At 41.5% G+C, this 20567-nt stretch overlaps 1 pseudogene; it reads left to right on the forward strand.

The window, feature by feature from the left end:
- Positions 1-2696: 2696 nt before the first annotated feature.
- Positions 2697-2813, forward strand: LOC145341611 (U2 spliceosomal RNA; annotated as a pseudogene).
- Positions 2814-20567: the final 17754 nt, after the last annotated feature.

A 20567-nucleotide genomic window follows, 5' to 3' on the forward strand; every position in this document is an offset into this window, starting at 1 on the left:
TTCCGAGGCAGCGGGAACTATAGACAGAGTCAACGGGTGGGAGGCTGGTTTGAGTGATGGACTGGGCTTCATTCACGACCCTTTGTAGTTTCTGCACTGTTTTTCAATGTATTATTAAAATCACCACGGTTACAGTATGATATAATACCTCAACAAAGATGCAATGAATATTCAATTAGTCTAATCACAAAAAGATTAATTTACAGTTTAATCCAATGCTGACCTAGTTCAAATTATTTTCTGGTAAATCAATGAAGAAAAATTCATGAAGACAATTGAAATCCTTCATGAAATCAGTTGCAGGAGATTTGATTAGTTCTTATTCTGATCTTAAATAATAAAGTCATCAATTGTCTTTCTCTGCGTAAAGATTTTTAACTTTCAAAAAATATGCAAACTTTATCTAGAATTGAAACAATAGTTTATAGGTCTTTTATTGATTTCAGGACAGTTTACTTTATATCATTACTTTACCATTTCAGGGAAGTAATCAAAGTCCCTTTCTGGTCTCGGAAAACTTGCCTCATTCCAGGTCTGTGAAGCTCCAATGTTGATCCGTGGTTTGGACCACACTGCAGTACTGGTAGCAGCCTCTGCTTTTGGTGGCGCTGCTGGTAATGAGGGGTTGTCAGTCTCTGATTGGCTGGCAGCTCTCAGAGATGGACCGTTCATAGTAAAAAGGTGCTAACAAGCGTTAATGCGGGACTGGGGAAATAGTCCGCCCACATTATGATGTAGACAATAACATGATAATAGACTGGCTACACTGAGAGGGTTGGTTTATGAGGAGAGCCTGAGTAGACTGGGGTTATACTCATTGGAATTCAGAAGAATGAGGGGAGATCTGATAGAAACATATAAGATTATGAAGAAATAGATAAGATAGAAGCAGGGAAGTTGTTTCCACTGGCGGGTGAAATTCGAACTAAAGGGCATAGCCTCAAAATAAGGGGAAGCTGATTTAGGACTGAGTTGAGGAGGAACTTCTTCACTCAAAGGGTTGTGAATCTGTGGAATTCCCTACCCAGTGAAGCAGTTGAGGCTACCTCATTGAATGTTTTTAAGGCAAGGATAGGTAAATTTTTGAACAGTAAAGGAATTAAGGGTTATGGTGAGCGGGTGGGTAAGTGGAACTGAATTTACAAAGATCAGCCGCGATCTTATTGAATGGCGGAGTAGGCTCGAGGGACCAGATGGCCTACTCCTGCTCCTAGTCCTTATGTTCTTTGATGAGGCATTAAAAGCCTTTGATTAGTATTTTAAACTCCCAAGTTGTGGTGATTTCAGATCCTAAAAAAGGTGTAGAACACCCCAATAAAGCACAAAAATGGCATGGAGATCCCAGGGCAAGGGGGACAGTACCCAAGCAAACCATAACATTGGCACAATGAAGTACACAAGTTGAATAATTTATTCAAAGGAAGGAAGAGGCTGAGAAGCAGCTGAAAGGTTTTAAAATAGAGGTTTCTAAAAAATGCCAAGTGCAGACCTTTCCAGACTTGAACCACTTGGTGGCAAAATTCCAACCCAATATCTTTTAAACCAACATGCAAAAATATGGAAACTTAATTTACAGTGGAAATAATTTGCCTTTGAAATTGCTCAATTTTTTGCACCGGTTTTGCAGTCTGGGGTGAATTACATTACTCCCTCTCTGTTATTTGCTATTCCCATTAGGAATGCATCGAGCAGTTTGTGATTCCCTCACTTGCAGAATAAATTCTCAATTCTGCTAAAGTAAGTTGTTGGCAGTGATAATGATGTGGGGACGCTGGTGTTGGACGGGAGTGGGCACAATAAGAAGTCTCACAATGCCAGGTTAAAGTTCCACAGGTTTATTTGGTATCACGAGCTTTCAGAGCTCTGCTCCTTCCTCAGGTGAGTGGGTGAGTGCTGCTCCTTCCTCACTCACCTGAGGAAGGAGCAGCACTCTGAAAGCTTGTGATTCCAAATAAACCTGTTGGACTTTAACCTGATACTGTGAGATTTCTTACTTGGCAGTAACAGTTATGGCAAGGCAGTTTTTTCAAAAAGGCATGGCAGAAATTTAGAAAATATTAGCTATTATCCTTTTCTATGATTTAATTCAAGCAGTTTTTTTTTGTTGAATGAAAGGTGGCCAAATGAAATCAAACCTGGAAGGCCGTTTCCTCACAGCACCAGGGACCTGGGTTTGATTCCCAGCTTTGGTCACTGTCTGTGCAGAATCTGTACATTCTCTCCATGTCTGCATGGATTTCCTCCAACTTCCTCCCACAGTCCAAAAGACATGCATTGGCCACGCTAAATTCTCCCTGTGTCCCCAAACAGGCACTGGAGTGCGGCGACTAGGGAAGTTTCACAGTAACTTCATTGCAGTGTTAATGTAAGCCTACTTGTGACATTAATAAATAAACTTCAACTTTAAAACATTTATGCGTATGAATTTTTATGTGGTGCATAAATAATTCTAAACATCTGAAAATGCAAATTCAGAAACTGTGCTGAACTAAGTGACAAAATTGTGAAGAACTTATATAAAATAGCCTCTTGATAAAGTGGATTAAATAAATTTTTGCTGGATGCTTGGCAGAAAGTCTTAGATCAATCTTTTTAGTTTTGCTCAGTAAAATCAGACTGTGGTTTCTCTGGCTGCTCTAACCTTTTTTTACAATGCAGTGAATTAAATCTCATTCTCACATAAAACTGTAAGTGTAATTGCTTCTTGGCCTTTTGGCTAAGATCTAGTGTAGTTTTTGTTGTCCTGCGCTTGGTTGAAGTTACACTGAGGCTTCTTTTGAAGCAATTTTTTTAAAGCACCATCTTGACCTTTTGGCGAAGATGCAAATGAGATCAAGCCTTGGACAAGGCGCAGTGCCTGCTCCAATCAGCTTGGATCGTGTAAATCAAGCCCAAGACAAGGAGTGGTGAGCCTGTCTTGTCAGATTGAATCTGGAATGTCTCACTTGCTGTGACATTGAATTGAATATAAATGGGGGGAAAAAAATTATTGGACATTGCTTCTCAGCCTTTTGGCTAAGATCAAATGTAGTTTTGTCGTCCTGCACTTGATTGAAATCATGAGGTTACACTGAAGCTTCATCTGAAGCAATTTTTTAAAGCAGCATCTCAACCTTTTGGCTACGATGTAAATGAGAGCAAGCCTTGGACAAGGTGCAGTGCCTGCTCCAATCAGCTTGGATCACGTAGATCAAACCCAAGCCAGGAAGTGGCTTGTCTTGTCAGATTGGATACTTGCTGAGACTTTGAATTGAGCTTTGATTGGATTGAATTGGATATAAGTGAGGAAAAAAATTATAGGACATCACTTCTCAGCCTTTTGGCCAAGATGGGATATAAGGTCTTGTCTTGTCAGCTTGGATCTTGCTTGTCTCGCTTGTGGGGACCTGGAATTTGATTTTGAATTTGGTTTTTGGAGCAAGCCAGGGATGGATGTGGGTTTGCCCAGTCCATTCAGAGCATTGGTTTTGTAATTTTAAGAATGGAGTTAAAACTTTGAAAAAATAATTATTGGGCATATAAAATTACAAAAAATAAATAAAATACATGCATTTTTAAGCAAAATCAAAATTAGCATTGACAATTGACATTGTAAAGTTGTATCATCTGTGATGAACCATTGATACTAGAGTCACATTGTATTGATATGAACCAGAGAACAATGCTGTGGATACACTTGTTCTTGTAAAGCTAGACTGTGGTAGCTAACATAGCAAATGAATTCAAGCATTTAGAAATAATATAACAGAATTCTACCACCTTGTCCACCATGGAATCGGAGCGGGCAAGGGGCAGACAACAGAAGTGTCTGACCTCGGGTGGGAATTTCTAGTCTCACTTGAGTGAGGCTGTAAAATCCCACCCATAATACACCAAAATGAACCTCTCAATGTGTTACCCAAATAATTTCCTTCACTGCTAAAGTTATTTGGTTCTTTATTGTAGAATTCTTACTATCTAAGAAGTGCTATGAGTGATCAATTTGTGATCTGTCACAATTTCAAATTGTAAAGATGTTTGTATATTTAATATTTATTCATTAGATGTGCCTCATTACTTTTGCTCAGTGACTTGGACTCTTTAGATTAAGATACAGTCCAGTGCTGTATCTGTAGAGTTGGATTATGAAGATAAGTGAGGTCCATAGATGATTCAGTTGCACATGTTCACAGTCACACCAGTTAGTGATGATGCATTAACATCATTAACTTGAAAGTCAATGGTGTCACTCTCATCAGAAGGACTTGCTGAAATCCATCAGCATAGTTTCTATGCAGAAATCTTGCTGCTGTTTACAGTGGCGGGAACTTATGGTCTTGCTGTCGGCCCACCCCCACTACAGGATTCCTGGTGGCGAGAGGCCCGTTCAGTGGAAAACCCCATTGATAATGACGGGACCGTAAGATTCTGCTGCCAATAAGCAGCATGCCACCTCCCACCATTGAAACACACCATGGATAGGGAGGAAAATCCCACCCCTAGACTAGCAAAGCTGGGATATTTTCATCTTGACACCTTGGGTGGCTGGTTGGCATCATCTTGCTTCTTCTCTGCCTTTCTTGAGGCCTCCCTCAGTCCATGTCTCAATGTCATCCACTCATCAGATTTTTTTTCTCTCTTCTTCCTCTTTTGTTTCTGCATTCCATACCGCTATCCAGGTGAGGACAGCAGAGCACAGAGCTGTTTGGCTGCTGCAGGTAAGATTTGCATCGGCACAGTCACTGCAACCAGAAGGTGGAAGTCTGGAAGGCACCTTTCATCTAAGTACATGAATAGGATGGGAATGGAGGGATATGGTCCCCAGAAGGGTGGGACAGCTCGGAGAGCCGAAGGACTTGTTCCTGTGCTGTCATGTTCTTTGTTCTCCTTCAATTAATGCCAGGATAAGGCTGTTGTTTCTCCTTTTGCAATGTTTGCAGTTGACTATCTTTTTCTCTCCAACTGTACTTCGCAATCCTTCAGCCACAAGTTACTGGTTCTGAATTATTTATTAGTTCATCTTGTATCTTTGCATTTCAACCAGCGTGAAAGTGGAATAAAGAAATAAAGAGATTGCACAATGGTAAGAAAATAAATCCCACATAAAAGCTTTACAATGGTTAGCACTGATGCTGACAGCACCAGGGACTTGGGTTCAATTCCAGGCTTGGGTCACTGTCTGTGCAGTCTGCACATTCTCACTGTGTCTGCCATGCTTTCCTCTGGGTGCTCTGGTTCCTCTCACAGTCAGAAAGATATTCTGCATTGGCCATACAAAATTCTCCCTCAGTGTGACCCGAACAGGCACCAGAGTGTGGCGACTAGGGGATTTTCACAGTAACTTCGTTGCAGTGTTAATGTAAGCCTATTTGTGGCACTAATAAATACATTTTTAAAACTTTACAGATATTGGTCCAGATATTAAGACAGTTTGTGAAGTGCTACATGCAGCATTTGTATCTGTTATTTTTATTGTTAGGCATTTAATTTTATACATTGGAGAGGTTTTAAACTAACAATTCTATAATCAGGAGAAATGTACTATGCTGGATTTCTGCTGTTACAAATACATTCTAAATTAAGCTGATTTGCAAATTCTAACTGAAATCTTATTGCCTTATATGGGTTTATTCTGTCACAATGAAAAAATAAATCAAAGGTGAAAATACCCAACTGGAAGAGAGACAGTTTCCCTGATTTGATGGATTATAGGAAGCATTGCACAAAAAAAACAGCAAGTAAGCAATGACAAACATTCAAAGCGCAGATAATTTAGCTACACACAAAATATATTCCCATAAGGAGGAAGAATGGGACAACAAGGCTAGAGTTCCATGAACGGCAAAGAAAGCAAAGGTGAAAACAAAATGGAAAATTTTTCATAAGAATACAATACTGATGAGTGCAGTGTGTGCCAGAGGGAATGTTTAAATGATACAAAAAGGACAAAGAGAGAGGCTGAGAAAATATCAGCAGGTAGGATATCAACAACCTACATTTTTTACAAACTTGCAAAAAGTAAAAGGAAGATGGGATCACGTTAAGATAGAAAAGGAAATATGCTTTTGGAGATAAAGGGCATTTTGCAATAGGGGAGGCTGTTGTATAGTGGTATTGTTGCTGGACTTGTAATCCAGAGGCTCAGGGTAATACTCTGGTGACCTGGGTTCAAATCCCACCACAGCAGATGGTGAAATTTAAATGCATTAAAAAGTCAATTGAAATTTGATCCCAGACATTTTGAATTGAATTCAACAAAAAAATCTGGAACTAAATGTCTAATGATGATTATGGAACCATTGTCAATTGTCATACAAATCCATTCGGTTCATGATGTCCTTTAGGGAAGGAAATCTGCCATCCTTAGCCAGTCTGGCCTATATGTGGCTCCAGATCCACAGCAATGTGATTGACTCTTAAATGGGCAAGCCACACAGTTCAAGGGACAATTAGGGATGGCTCAGCCAGCAACACCTATATCCCATGAAAGAAGAAATTGTTAATTTTAATTGTTTGCAGGTTGGGGGAAGTTATTAGGGTTTCATTTGTACAGCTATAAAGAGGTACTCACCAAAACTGGGGTGTAGTTGAGTTAGGAGGTTTGTGCTTATAACATTTCACACAGTAAATAAATGCAAGACTGGGTAAAGATACTGGCTCCAGTATGATCCCTCATCAATTTTTGGCACACTTTAGGAAGGTTGTCATGATCTTGGAGATCATACAGAGGTATTTTATTGCAGCAATATCGGGAGTGAGGAACATCAGTTATATGGAAAAAAAAATATATATATTCATTCGTGGAACATGGGTATCACTGACTGGACAGCATTTATTGCCCAGCCCTAGTAGCCTCAGAGCAGTTGCGAGTCAACCACATTGTTGTGGTTCTGGAGGCCAGACCAGGTAAGGACGGCAGATTTCCTTCCCTAAAGGACATTAGTGAACCAAATGGATTTTTCTGACAATCAACATCAGCTTTATGGTCATCAGTAGATTTTTAATTCTAGATTTCTTTTATTGAATTCAAATTTCACCAGCTGCCATGGCGGGATTCGAACCTGAGTCCGCAGAACATTTAGCTGAGTTTCTGGATTAATAGTCTATTGCTGGATTTGGGATTGTTCTCTTCAGAGCAGGAAAAGTTACAGTGAGGCAAAATAGAAACATTAAAATTGAGGATTTTTGATAGATTCTCATGTTATGAACAATACAAATTTTTTGAGATGGGCCTATATATATTTGTTTTGTTGCAAAGGAGAGAATTGCTTCAGTTCAGTTTAGGCTGTTTGTGAGCTTTGATGCCAAGGAGTCTCATTAGATTCCTAGTTAAAAGTCAGGTCTTTTGAGTTTGGTTGTATGCATACATTTTTTAATGGGGTTTTACAACCCCTGAGGTTAAAGAGATGAGATTCAAAGTTTGGTGATTGCGGAGAGAAAAAGAGAGAAAAAGTTTCCTGTTGCCTAGGTCTAGGGAGACAAACACAAGAAAAAAGAGAAAAGAGAGTTTAATGTTTGTCAAAGAGAGAGGACATGAATTTTAAGCTCTCTGAAAAGTAAATTCTATAAGGCTGTTGCAACAGTAATTAACTGACTGATCAGTTATCAGACTTCATAAATTGAGCAGTGGTGTTTTAGGAAGGAGGTTTTTTTTATATTCAGTTATGGGACATGGGCGTCGCTGGCTGTCCAGCATTTTGCTCATCCCTTGCTGCCCAAGGGCAGTTGAGAGTCAACCACATTGCTGTGGCATTGGAGTCACATCTAGGCCAGGTCAGGTAAGGACGGCAGGTATAATTCCTTAAAGGATATTAGTGAACCAGATGGGTTTTTCCGACAATCAGCAATGGTTTCCTGGTCATCTGTAGATTTTTAATTACAGATTTTTTAAAATTCAGATTTCACCGTCTGTCGTGGCACGATTCAAACCCAGGTCCCCAGAACATTAGCTGAGTTTCTGGGTTAATAGTCCAGTGATAATATCACTGGGCCATTGCCTCCTCTTAGAGAACATAGTTTGCTTGATCTGTAGTTGAAGAAACAATGAGTTTAGGACATAAATTTTGTGGATCTCCTTGCGTTTGGTGAGACCCAAAAGTGAACACTTAGTAACTCACCAGAAGAAAACTACTTGCAATCATTATCCAGTCCAGAGCAAGAAGACTTTGTGTCAAGCTAATGGTAACTTTTCATTGGATTATGTGTCTGTAAAGATATTGCTGAGATAAAGAAATAATGTAAACTTGAAATCTTTTGTATTGAGAACTTTCTAACCTTTCTGTCTGGTGTAATATAGATCATTTTTTATTATTTGATAAATATTTTATTCAATGTATTAAAAGTTCAACAGTGGATTCGTGTAAATTTTTTCAGTATCTTTCCTTTACAAATTCGAAACAAACTTGGACCTATCAAGCCAGGTTTCACTCCAGGATCTGACTTGTTCTGTGGTAACATCAGCTGGGATTGTAACTTTCATTACCTCTGGAAAGTGCATATGTGACCAAAAGGTCACAAATTTAAAAGATGGGGTAAAAGAACTAGAAAGGACACGAGGAAGACTTTCCTCACAAAATTCATTGTTAAAATCTGGAATGCATTCACCAAAAAGGTGATGGATTAGATTCCATGGAGCTTTTAAAAGGCAATTGGATGTGGACTTGCAAAGGACAAGTTACAGAGTACGTGGGAAAAGTGGGGAATGTGATAGATGGTTCTTTGAAAGAACCTACACTGACATGATGGTCTGAATGGCCTCCTTCTGTGCCGAAAGAGTCACTGATGAGAGAGCTTGAGTCAATTCCAGAAAGACGTTGCAGTATTGAAGTTTTCAGATTATAGTCAATTCTACATTACCAGACATGGAATATAAAATCAGCCTCAGTTTATAGGGATTGATGGTTCACTTACAGGACAATATCTTCAGAACTGAAGCTAAAGGATGCAGCTGAGTGACTCTTAATACACAAGAACAGCGTGAAGGAGAAAACTTACAAACAAAAGTGAGAGGAGGGAGAGAAACAAATGAGATTTTTATTAGTTTCCACAAATATAATAACACCTTAAATGCAGGTTTTCAAACAACAAAGTGAATTCTCTTTTGCTGGTGAATGTATTTCATTAATTCAATTGAAATGGGATCTCTCTTGGAAAGCTAGTTCAAATCTATGTTTACCAATTTATTGAATCACTACAGCACAGAAAGAGACCACTCAGCCATCAAGCCTGCACTAAGAATCCCACCTAGGCCCCCATCCTTGCAACCCAATGTATTTGCCCTGCTAATTCCCTTGACACAATGGTCAACTTAGCACGGCCAATCAACTAACCCACATATCTTTTGAAGTGTGGGAGGAAACCCACACAGACACGGGGAGAATGTGCAAACTCCACATAGACCATGACCCCAGACCAGAATTGAACCCGGGTCCCTAGTGCTGTGAGGCAGCAATGCTAACCACTGTGCCACCACGCCACCTCAATGAATTACTGCTCATTTTGGAAATAGATCATTCTGAATAATGTACAAGTTTATGACACATGTTGCTATTCTATAAGAGTTTAATTAAGGTGTGATATTTATAAAGTTGCTGTTGTATTAGCAGATGAAAGTTAGAGGAGGGGAGGGATACACTGTGGTATTTAGATTTTATTCTCTGCTTCTTCATTCTGTAGTCATGGGCATGTATGCTGCATCAGCAAGTAACAAGTGCAGCCCAGGAAAGGTGGGTTTGAAATTGGCTCTCCTATTTTCGGGCATTTAGCTGCCAGCAAACAGGCCTTTGCTTATTGTAATAGACTTGGTCAGCTGTTGATGCCTACTGGGTCTCCAAGGACAGCGCATACATTTCCAACTGTTCACTTTGAGCCACCAGTGGTGTCCCTTAGACAAACCTCTCGATGGCAGGGAAAGGAAAATGGGAGGAATGCAATTGCTGTGTTTTATCCTTTTATGGGATGTAAGGCAGGCATTTTTTGCCTCTCTCCGATTGCCCTCGAAGGTGATGACGTGTCGCCTTGATGAGCCAAGACAATCCATGCACGCACACCAACAGTGAGGAACGGAGTCAGGGATTTAGACCCAGTTACAGCAAAGAAACAGTTCCAAGTCAGCATGGTGGTCCTTAGGAGTATAGTGGCGCCAAGAGGAACTTTCTTGTTTATCCGGCCTCCGTTCATGATTTGTTTAAAAAAAGCAAACGGCCACCAGCAGATGTTAAACTGCACTTCTACAAGGAAGGAATTCTAAAACAGGAATAGAAGTGACCTGATGTTTTGGGGATGCACCAGGGACTCCTGAAAATCATCTGCCCCTATTTGAGGATGGACGTATTTCAAGGGGATTCAGAGCAAGGAAATAAGACCCATAAAACATGTTTACCTTGACCTGAATTCCACCAGGAAATGGATGGAAGAAAATCTGATTTGTATGCTGAAACCTTGAGATTTTCATAGGTTCAGCAACTGACAACATTTACAAAAGGGGAGCCCTGTTCCCCTTTTCCTATTCCATGAGGAAATCCTGCAGTGGTGTCTTGGGGCTGTGATAATTGGCCTCCAAGTATCAAACCCTCTTCCTTAGTGCTGGGTTTGTCTCCAACCAGTAGAGATCTATCCCGCTGATTCCCATTGATTTTAACATTATTAGCTTTCCTTGATACTAGAATCAAGTGCTGTCTTGGTGTAAAGGCCAGTCACTCTAACTCTCCATAATTCTAGCATAGGTTGCTACAGGACTCTACTTTCTATCTTCTGACTCTTCCCACTCAGAAAGGATAGTAGGACTAGGGGGCACAGCCTCAAGATAAAGGGGGGGCGGTTTAGAACGGAGTTGAGGAGGAACTTCTTCACTCAAAGGGTGGTGAATCTCTGGAATTCTCTGCCCGTTGAAGTGGTGGAGGCTACCTCGCTAAATATTTTTAAGACATGGGTTGATGGGTTTTTGATAAGAGAGGGGATTAAGGGTTATGGGAAGAGGGCGGGAATGTGGAACTGAGCCACGACAGATCAGCCATGATCTTATTGAATGGCGGGGCAGGCTCGAAGGGCTAGATGGCCTACTCCTGCTCCTATTTCTTATGTTCTTATATGACAGTCCCTTCTTGTACTATTTCTTTTGTTTAGTTGTAAGCTGTCAGTCTATTCAGCTACCTCATCACTCATTGTACAGGCCCTGATCTACATTATATTCTTATGTGGAACTTTATCAAACTTTTCTGAAACTCCAACTCCATGAGTTAATTGTCCTTGTCTAGTCTTTCTGTTATTTCTTTAAATAATTCAATAAGATTGACTAAACATTATTTCATTTTAGAAATCCAGGCTGACTATTTTTAATTATATTATCCATCAATAGATGTTTTGTTATCTGATTCTTTAGTATGTTTCTAGAGTCCTTCCTGCCACTGTCAGTAAGATAACTGATATGTAGTTCCTTGTACTCATTTGATCTCCCTTTATGAAAAAAAGGAAATAAATATAGATTTCACTGGTCTTACAGAGCAATCCGTAACTTCCAAGTTTCAGAAATAAGCTAGGACTTCACCACGCCTGGGAGGTCCCCAGTTAAGGACTGTTTGCCAATTGCCCGGGTAGTTTAGACTTCCATTGGGCAATTGGCCTGCAATGGGAACCATCCAAAAGTATGATATAAATTACAAATTTTGGATGGTTCCAACTCTCTTACAGTGATAGTTGCCAAGAAAGATTTAGAACAATTAAAAACACTTCTGGGTAACTATAGTACTGACCACCCTACCCTGACCCTCCTTACGGGACTTCTACCACTCCTCCAACCCACCCCACAGGACAATCCCACTCTTGTTTCCACTCACAAAAGTTATGGGCCTATATTTTCCGCTACTAACATTTTTTCTTTGATACCGGTGTCTCTCCTATCTCATCTGAATGTTAAGAGTGTGGTCCATCAGCAGGCGAATTGCTGACCACCTCCAAGATGTTACAACATCATAGAAACCCTTCAGTGCAGAAAGAGGCCATTCTGCCCATCGAGTCTGCACCTACCACAATCCCACCTAGGCCCTACCCCTATATCCCTACATATTTTACCCACTAATCCCTCTAACCCACACATCTCAGGACACTAAGGGGCAATTTTAGCATGGCCAATCAATCTAACCAGCACATCTTTGGACTATGGGAGGAAACCAAAGAACCCAGAGGAAACCCATGCAGACATGAGGAGAATGTGCAAACTCCACACAGACAGTGACCCCAGCTGGGAATTGAACCCAGGTCCCTGGAGCTGTGAAGCAGCAGTGCTAACCACTGTCCTACCATGCCACCCCACGGCATGTTTCTATGAATATAGAAGCAAACCATTAAACCAGTGCGGATATGAAAGACCTTGGGCAATGATCTTATCTGCCATTTGTGCCACAAATGCTGCTGCAGCAAGATCGGAGAAATTGACAACCGACCAAGTCTCCATTCACTACCACTAGGATTAGAAAATCCTGCCGACGTGAACACTAATAAGATTCTGGTCCTTGTTTCTGTTCCAAAAATATTTTGTTTTGACCACAGGCAATGTTGTGTTATGATATATGGAGTATAACATCATGCTCTGGTTTATGGGAACTGTTGGTTTACTTGCTGGACTGGCCTTTGTCTCTGAGAGTGAGAGAAATATTATGAAGCCTAAAATAGTAACGATTGAGTGGAAGGTAAGTATTTTTAAACAAAACCAAAGCAATTAAAATCAGTCGCTGTGATTCTAATTGTTTTCCACCAAGCTAATCCTTCTCCTTCTGGTATCAGGCCATATGAGAGCATTGGCAACCATGGAATTCCATTGGATTCATCCATGGTTATGTTTGGCAAAGTATTGCAATGGTTTTCATAACATAAGAACATAAGAAATAGGAGCAGGAGTAGGCCATCTAGCCCTTCGAGCCTGCCCCGCCATTCAATAAGATCATGGCTGATCTGTCGTGGCTCAGTTCCACATTCCCGCCCTCTCCCCAGAACCCTTAATCCCCTCTCTTATCAAAAACCCATCAACCCGCGTCTTAAAAATATTTAGCGAGGTAGCCTCCACCACTTCAACGGGCAGAGAATTCCAGAGATTCACCACCCTTTGAGTGAAGAAGTTCCTCCTCCATTATCTTCTGCATAATTCATAAAAACCCTACAGTGCAGAAGGAGGCCATTTGGCCCATTGAGTCTGCTCTGACAACAATCTCACCCCATTGGTGCATTGACCTGAACAGGCAGTGGAGTGTGGCAACTAGGAGAATTTTACAGTAACTTCATTGCAGTGTTAATGTAAGCTTTACTTATAACTAATAAATAAACCAGGCCCAGTCCCCACAACCCCACCCTTTGACAAAGGATTATCTGGACTCAAAACATCAGTTCTTTCCCTCCTTACAGATGTTGCTAGACCTGCTCAGATTTTCCAGCATTTTCTCTTTTGGTTTCAGATTCCAGCATCCGCAATAATTTGCTTTTACCCACACATTTATCCTGCTCATCCCTCTAACCTACACATCGCAGGACACTATGGACAATTTAGCATTGTCAATCAACCTAACCTGCACATCTTTGGACACTGACCTGGAAACTCTCCCCATTTTACCACCTGCCTTTAGACATATCAGATTATTAATCTGTATATACGCCTACCATAACAATCCTGAAGTAGCACTTGAAACTGGAGCTTCTGCCTCAGAAGGAGGGTCACCACCCATGACACCACAAGAACTCCACTCCAAGTTAATACAATTCATATTTACTTTGTCTTATTTATTATCACACAGAAATAAGGCATTAGGCCCCATCAGTCCATTGTAAACTGTATTTGGCATGTACAAGGTTATGAATTATGTATTTGGAAGTTTATCAAAATGGCATATAATTGAAAGATTGTTTGGGACTCCATGTGTTATGCTCCCTGGAATGTTCAATATGTTAAGTTTCTTAGCTGCTCAGTGAATATTTCTGGTCGATTTTTTAACATCATTCCTCCACCCCTGTTTATTTTCATTCATCAATGTCAGTAGCTCTCGGTCAAGGTATCTCAAGTATTTCAAGAGTTGCCCTACATGTGGAGGCAGAAGGGAATGGTCACAGTTAATCTACTCTCTAGTCAGAATTCTACTGCCATGGAATCAGAGCAGGCGGTGACAGACAATGGAAATAATTTTTGTAGCAAGGCTGCCTCACAGTGCCAGGGACCTGGGTTCGATTCCCAGCTTGGGTGACTGTGTGGAGTTTGTACGTATCTCCGTGGGTTTCCTCCAGGTGCTTCGGTTTCTTCCCACAATCCAAGAGACGTGCTGGTTAGATGCATTGGCCATCTCCCTCAGTGTACCCAAACATGCACCAGAGTGTGGCGACTTGGGGATTTTCACAGTAACTTCATTGCAGTGTTAATGTAAACCTACTGGTGACACTAATAAATAAACTTTAAAAGTGGACATCAGTGTGCTACCTCCCCACTGGCTGCTTTGAACATCCCCCAGCCTCCCAACACACACACACACACACACACACAGACTTTAGAGATCATAGCCAGAGCAAATTTTAGGAACCCAGTGAAATATTAAAATCCATGCATTGCCGAAGAGGTTAGGACTCGTGTTATCTTCTGCTCACGTAGATTTAGTTAAAATGGGGAGAAAAGAGCGAATGCTGCAGCACATGACAGGTGTTATATCGGGTTTTCATTCGAGAACTTACGGCAAAGAGAAATACGGTACAGACTTGTTTTGCCGCCTGCCCTGAACTGACTGGAGTTGTTTTGAATGGATGGAAGGGATTTCCGCGGCGAAATCTTACAGAAAAGTGATCAGAAATCAGTGCACCTTCAGTTTAATCCGCAGGCCATTTCCGAAGTACTCGACAAACAGGTACATAATTTACAATATTTCCTAGCTATTAACAGTAAAACAAATGTGCTGGAAAGAAAATAGGCAGAATTGCTTGTAATACAGTGAACATCATTGCATGTTAATGGGCAGAACGATCACTTGCGAATCCGGTGTGTAGTGTTAAAACAGAATTTTAAATTCGTTGTGTAAGGTACCGAATTTTAAAAAAAGTTCGGTCGCAAAACAATTTTGACAGAATGAAAAAGATTGGAATGGTTTACAATGTACGAGCTAGCACACACTCCAAACTGTGAATTGTAGACTGTTTAAAACAGATTTGGATGGAGAAAGAAATCCCAAACTCTTCGTTCCGTGGAAAGGGCTGATTAAAAAGAGAATTGAAGTTATTTTTTTAAAAAAGCAGATATTATCCAGGAAATGAGATGAATCGAACGACTGCGAATCTTGAAGATGAAATGTTTTCAGGGTAACATTTAGAAAATGAACTGCAGCCAAATAAGTAATGGATGAAGTTGATGTGTCAAGAAGCAGCGATGTTGTTGGCTAAGGTTTAGGTTCTGAATGTGTCCAAATGTGACAACTCCATTTCTGCAGAGATTTCACATCTCCAACTTCCCTTTGGCATGTCAAATGTCAACTCCTTGGTAGCCAAGAGAGTGGATATCGTTTTTATGTTGTAATATGGCATTCTGTTTATTATTACTTAAAAGCTCGTTAAAATGGATTTTCTTCTACTTTTGGTCATTTTTAAAAACTAAATTGGCAATTTTTGTTTTCCATGCCAACTCACACAAGACTAGATTTCTTTCTCATATAAAGGCAAAACATTGTGGATGCTGGAATCTGAAAATAAAACAGGAAAGCCTGAGCACCTCTGATGGTCTCTGTGGAGACAGAGTAGAACAATAAGAAGTCTCACAACACCCGAGGAAGGAGCAGCACTCTGAAAGCTCGTGATACCAAATAAACCAGTTGGACATTAACCTGATGTTGTGCGACTTATCATGCCCACCCTAGTCCAACGCTGGCGTTTCCACGTCGAGAGAGGATATAGGCAATGGCCGGAATTTTACCACCTTACCAGCCCCAGAATCGGGGCGGGTGAGGCTCACAGAACGTTGGTCTGGGGTGGGATCTTACGAGTCTCGGGTGGGCAAGGCGGTAAAATCCCAGCAAATGTTTCGAGCCTGGATGACCATCAGACCTGGAATTCTTTCTGGCGGGAGTCGAGCTCAAGATGCGGAACTGGCCCAACTCCTCAGAGAAGCCAGTTAAAATTTCCTGGCAACCTTGTTAGAATACACCGAGGTGTCAGACCAGGGCAAGTCCCAAGGAGAAGGACAAGCTCATACGCTGATAGTTTCAATGAGTTCAATGTCAAGTTGTGCGTGGCAGGAACCTGCAATCATAGAATCCCACCGTGCAGAAGGCCATTGAGTCTGCATCAACCACAATCCCACCCAGGCCCCATCCCCACAAACCCTAGCTTTTACCCTAGCTAGTCCCCCTAACACTAAGGGGCAATTTAGCGTGGCCAATCCACCTAACCGCATATCTTTGGACCGTGGGAGGAAACCAGAGCACCCAGAGGAAACCCACACAGACACATGGAGAATGTGCAAACTTCACAGTGACCCCAAGGCTGGAAGTGAACCCCGGTCCCTGGCGCTGTGAGGCAGCAGTGATGACCATTGTGCCACTGTGCTGCTCCTGGGGAAAGCTTTTCCAATTTTTGATGAGATTTTTGCATTCCATAAGAATACATTTGAAGGAACAAAAAAAGAGCAGGTCTTAGTGAGGTTTCACTCAAAAGCACTCAATGTGCAGGAAAGTGCCAGGGAGATGATAAAAAAACAGAAAATTGCTGGGAAAACTCAGCAGGTCTCGCAGTATTGATGAAGAGAGAAGTGGATTTAATTTTTTTGAGTCCAGTATGACTACTTCAGAACTGGATAGGTAGGGACGTGATAGGTTTTATGCTGTTGAAAAAGGGTTTGGGGGAGGGTGTTAGGTGAAGGAAAAGAGGTCAGGGATAGATTAGAGGATGATGCCCTGGAACAAAAGGCAGTATAGGAATGATAGCTGCAGAGGAACAAAGTAATGTTTCAGAGTAGGTGTTAATAGCAGGAAAGGGATCAGAAGCACAGCCTGAAAGAAAAACAAGGACTAGATATAGACTGGCATCAAGGGAAAAAAATAAAATGGAAGAGAAAGTTCATGGTCTGAAGTTGTTATAATCAGTGTTGAATCCAGAAGCTGTAAAGTGCCCGATTGAAGATGAGGCGCTGTTCCTTAAGTTTGGGGTTGGGTGTCTTCAAACTCTGCAGCAGGCTGAGGACAGAGATGTGAGCGTGAGAGCAAGGTGGTGAAATGAAATGGCAAACAACAGGAAGGTCAGGGTCACACTGTGAACTGAATGGAGGTGTTTTGCAAAGTGGCCACCCAGTCTGTGTTTGGTCTCTGCAGTGTGGAGGAGACCGCACTGTGAACAGTAAATGTAATAGAATGAGTTGAGCAAAACTTCCCCTGGAAAGAGTGGCTGGAGCCTTGGGCAGTGAGGAGAGGGGAGGTAAAAGGACAGGGGTTGCACCTCCTATGATTGGTTTAATCGGAAGATGAGGTGCTGTTCCTCCAGAACAGTTGGGCAGGGAGGAGTCAGGCGTGGTGGGTAACGGGACTGGTAGGGTGGATCAAAAACATGATTAGGTGGTGAGTAGTTAGGGGGATGTTATTTGGCAGGGGGCTGCGATGTGGGTCAGTTGTGTAATTACCCACATTTAGATTAGATTTTTTTCTAGCACCTCCTGGGTAAGTGCCACAGAGACTTTGGAGAGATTTCCACAGAAAGTCCAGGGGAGCAAGATAATTGCCCATTGGAAGTTGAAACTTCCTGGGCAGTTCCCATGTAGATTTGCACAGGGACCCAACCTTGGTTATACGCATGGTCTCTGACAATCCAGAGACAGGAGGCTTTGCGCTGGGCTTCACTGGAATGCTGCAGCAGGCCGAGAGCAGAAACGTGCATCGCGAGAGTAAGACGGTGAATTGAAATGGCAAGCAACTGCGAGGTCAGGGTCCTACTTGTGAACTGAACAGAGGTGTTTTGCAAAATGGTCACCCAGTTTGCGTTTGGCCTCTCCAGTATAGAGGAGACTGCATTGTGAGCAACAAAGACCTGGAAGAAATGAATTTGTTTCCTGTTGCTCCCGAAAAATCTGATCATAATTTGAAGAGAAACCTCTGTGTAAATGAAATTACAGAAAGTACAGATACATGGCTCTGTCGCTTGGAGCAGGCCTTTATTATGGGGAAGATGTGTTCTGGTGGAAGGATCGATTAATGATTTTAAAGAATGAAAGAGATTTGAGACTATTGCATCTGTGTGTGTAACTCATGGAGTAAAACAGATGCCAACAACGTGGATACGAAACTGGCTAAATGATAGGAAAAAGTAACGGTTAACACTTGTTTTTGATTGGAGAAAAGGTTACAGTGGAGCACCCCAGGGGTCAGTGTTGGAACTTCCTGCTCTTCCTGATCTATATTAATGACCTAAAACTTAATTACACAATTTCAACATTTGGTGATGATACAAAACTTGGAAGCATTGTGAACTGTGAGGTGGATAGTATGGAAATTCAAAAGGAAAAGATATGTTAGTGGAATGGACAGAAGGGTAGTACAGTGGCACAGTTGTTAGCACCAGAAATCCAGGGTTGATTCCCACTTGAATCACTGTCTGTGTGGAATCTGCACATTGTCCCTATGTCTGCATGGGTTTCCTTCAAGTGCTCCAGTTTCCTCCCACAGTCCGAAAGACATGCTGGTTAGATGTACTGGCCGTGCTAAGTTCTCCCTCATTGTACCCGAACAGGCGCCGGAGTGTGGCGACTAGGGGATTTTCACAGTAACTTCATTGCAGTGTTAATGTAAGCCTACTTGTGATGATAATAAATAAACTTTTTTAAAAAAGATGAAATTTAATGTAGAGGATTGTGAAGTGTTTCATCTTGGTAGAAAGAATGTAGAAAGACATTATAAAATTAAGGATTAAAGCAGATTACTGCCTATGCTGGAACCTGAAACAAAAATGTTGTAAAGTCTCAGCAGGTCTGACAGCATTTGGGAGAGAGAATAAAGCTAATGTTTTGAGTCTAGATAGTCCTTCATCAGAGTTGCTAAAACAAAGGGTACAGTTCTGAAGGGGGTGAAGGGGCAGAGGAACATGGGTTCAAATATGCATAAATCATTGAAGATAGCAGGACAGGTAGAGAGAGCAGTTAATAAAGCAAATGCTATCCTTGGCTTTAACAATAAGGTTATGGAGGTTACAATAAACCTGTATAAAACACTAGTTTGGCCTCAATTGGAAGTATTGCGTACAGTTCTGGACACTATGCTTAAGGAAGGATGTGAAGATATTAGAGAGAGAGTGCACAAAAGATTCATGAGAATGATTGCAGTGATGAGGAATTTCAGTTTCAGAAGCGGCACAGTGATTAGCATTGCTGCCTCACAGTGCCAGGGACCTGGGTTCGGATTCCCGGCTTGGGTCACTGTCTGTGTGGAGTTTACACATTCTCCCTGTGGGCTTCCTCCAGATGCTCCAGTTTCCTCCCACAATTCAGTGATGTGTGCGTTAAGTGAATTGGCCATGCTAAATTGCCCCTTATTGTCTGGAGGACCGGCTAATGCATGGCGTTATGGGGATAGAACGTAGGGTTCGTGGTCAGTGCAGACTTAATGGGCTGAATAGCCTCCTTCTGTATGTAGGATTTTATGATTTATTATTATAGAATAGAAAGATTGGGACTATTCTACTTGGAAAAGAAAAGGCCAAGAGGAGATTTGATAGAGGCATTCAAAATCATGAAGGATTTGGACAGAGTAGATGGGGAGAAGCATTGTAGAAATGATTGAGAACCAGAAGGCACTGATTTAAGGTAGTTGGTAAAATAAACATTGGAGACATGAGGAATAAGTGGTTAGGATTCTGACTACAGAGCCTGAGTGTGTGGTAGAGGTAGGTTCCAATATGGGTTTTACGAGGGAATTGCATTATTACCTGAAAGGAAGATTTTACAGGGCTACAGGAAGAAGGCGAGGGAGTGGCACTTGGTGAATGGCTCTTTCAGCATGGACATCACTGGCCAAATGGCCTCCTTCTGTGCTTTACCCATTCTGCAGTCCTATGAACTCACTTATGCCCAAATTTCCACAAATTTTAGTTTTACGTTTGATTGATGCTGGAACAGCGAATGTCTCTGGGTACAAATATTCAGCAGGTTCCAGGCCGCTATCTCTTTATCACACTGTGAGACGCAGGTATTTTGAATGAAAAATCACCAGACTTACAAATCTTCAATAATGCTAATAGTAAACAATGATTGGATTACTTTCTGCTCATCCTTTATGTATGATGAACCATGTTGAATATGTACCCAGGGGAAATTACGGTACATTGCTGAGCAGCAGCCATGATTATCGGGCTGCCCCTTCACTCAAAGATGCCCCTGACTTTATATTGCTGCTGCACATTTCTTCGGAGACCTTCTAAACCCAGCTTTCACAGAGAATGTGCATTGCAGCATCATTGGGGGAACTCCATCAGAGCAGAGTCAGGAAGAAAGGACACGTTTGCCATATGGTAAATTTAAACATCCAGTTTGAACGTTAGTGAACAGTTGGGGTTAGGGGGCAGTAGTTGTGGTGGGTAATGGGGATGATAGGGTG

Source organism: Carcharhinus amblyrhynchos, chromosome 3 (assembly GCF_965287045.1).
Source record: "Carcharhinus amblyrhynchos chromosome 3, sCarAmb.v2.hapA, whole genome shotgun sequence".
Taxonomy (NCBI): domain Eukaryota; kingdom Metazoa; phylum Chordata; class Chondrichthyes; order Carcharhiniformes; family Carcharhinidae; genus Carcharhinus; species Carcharhinus amblyrhynchos.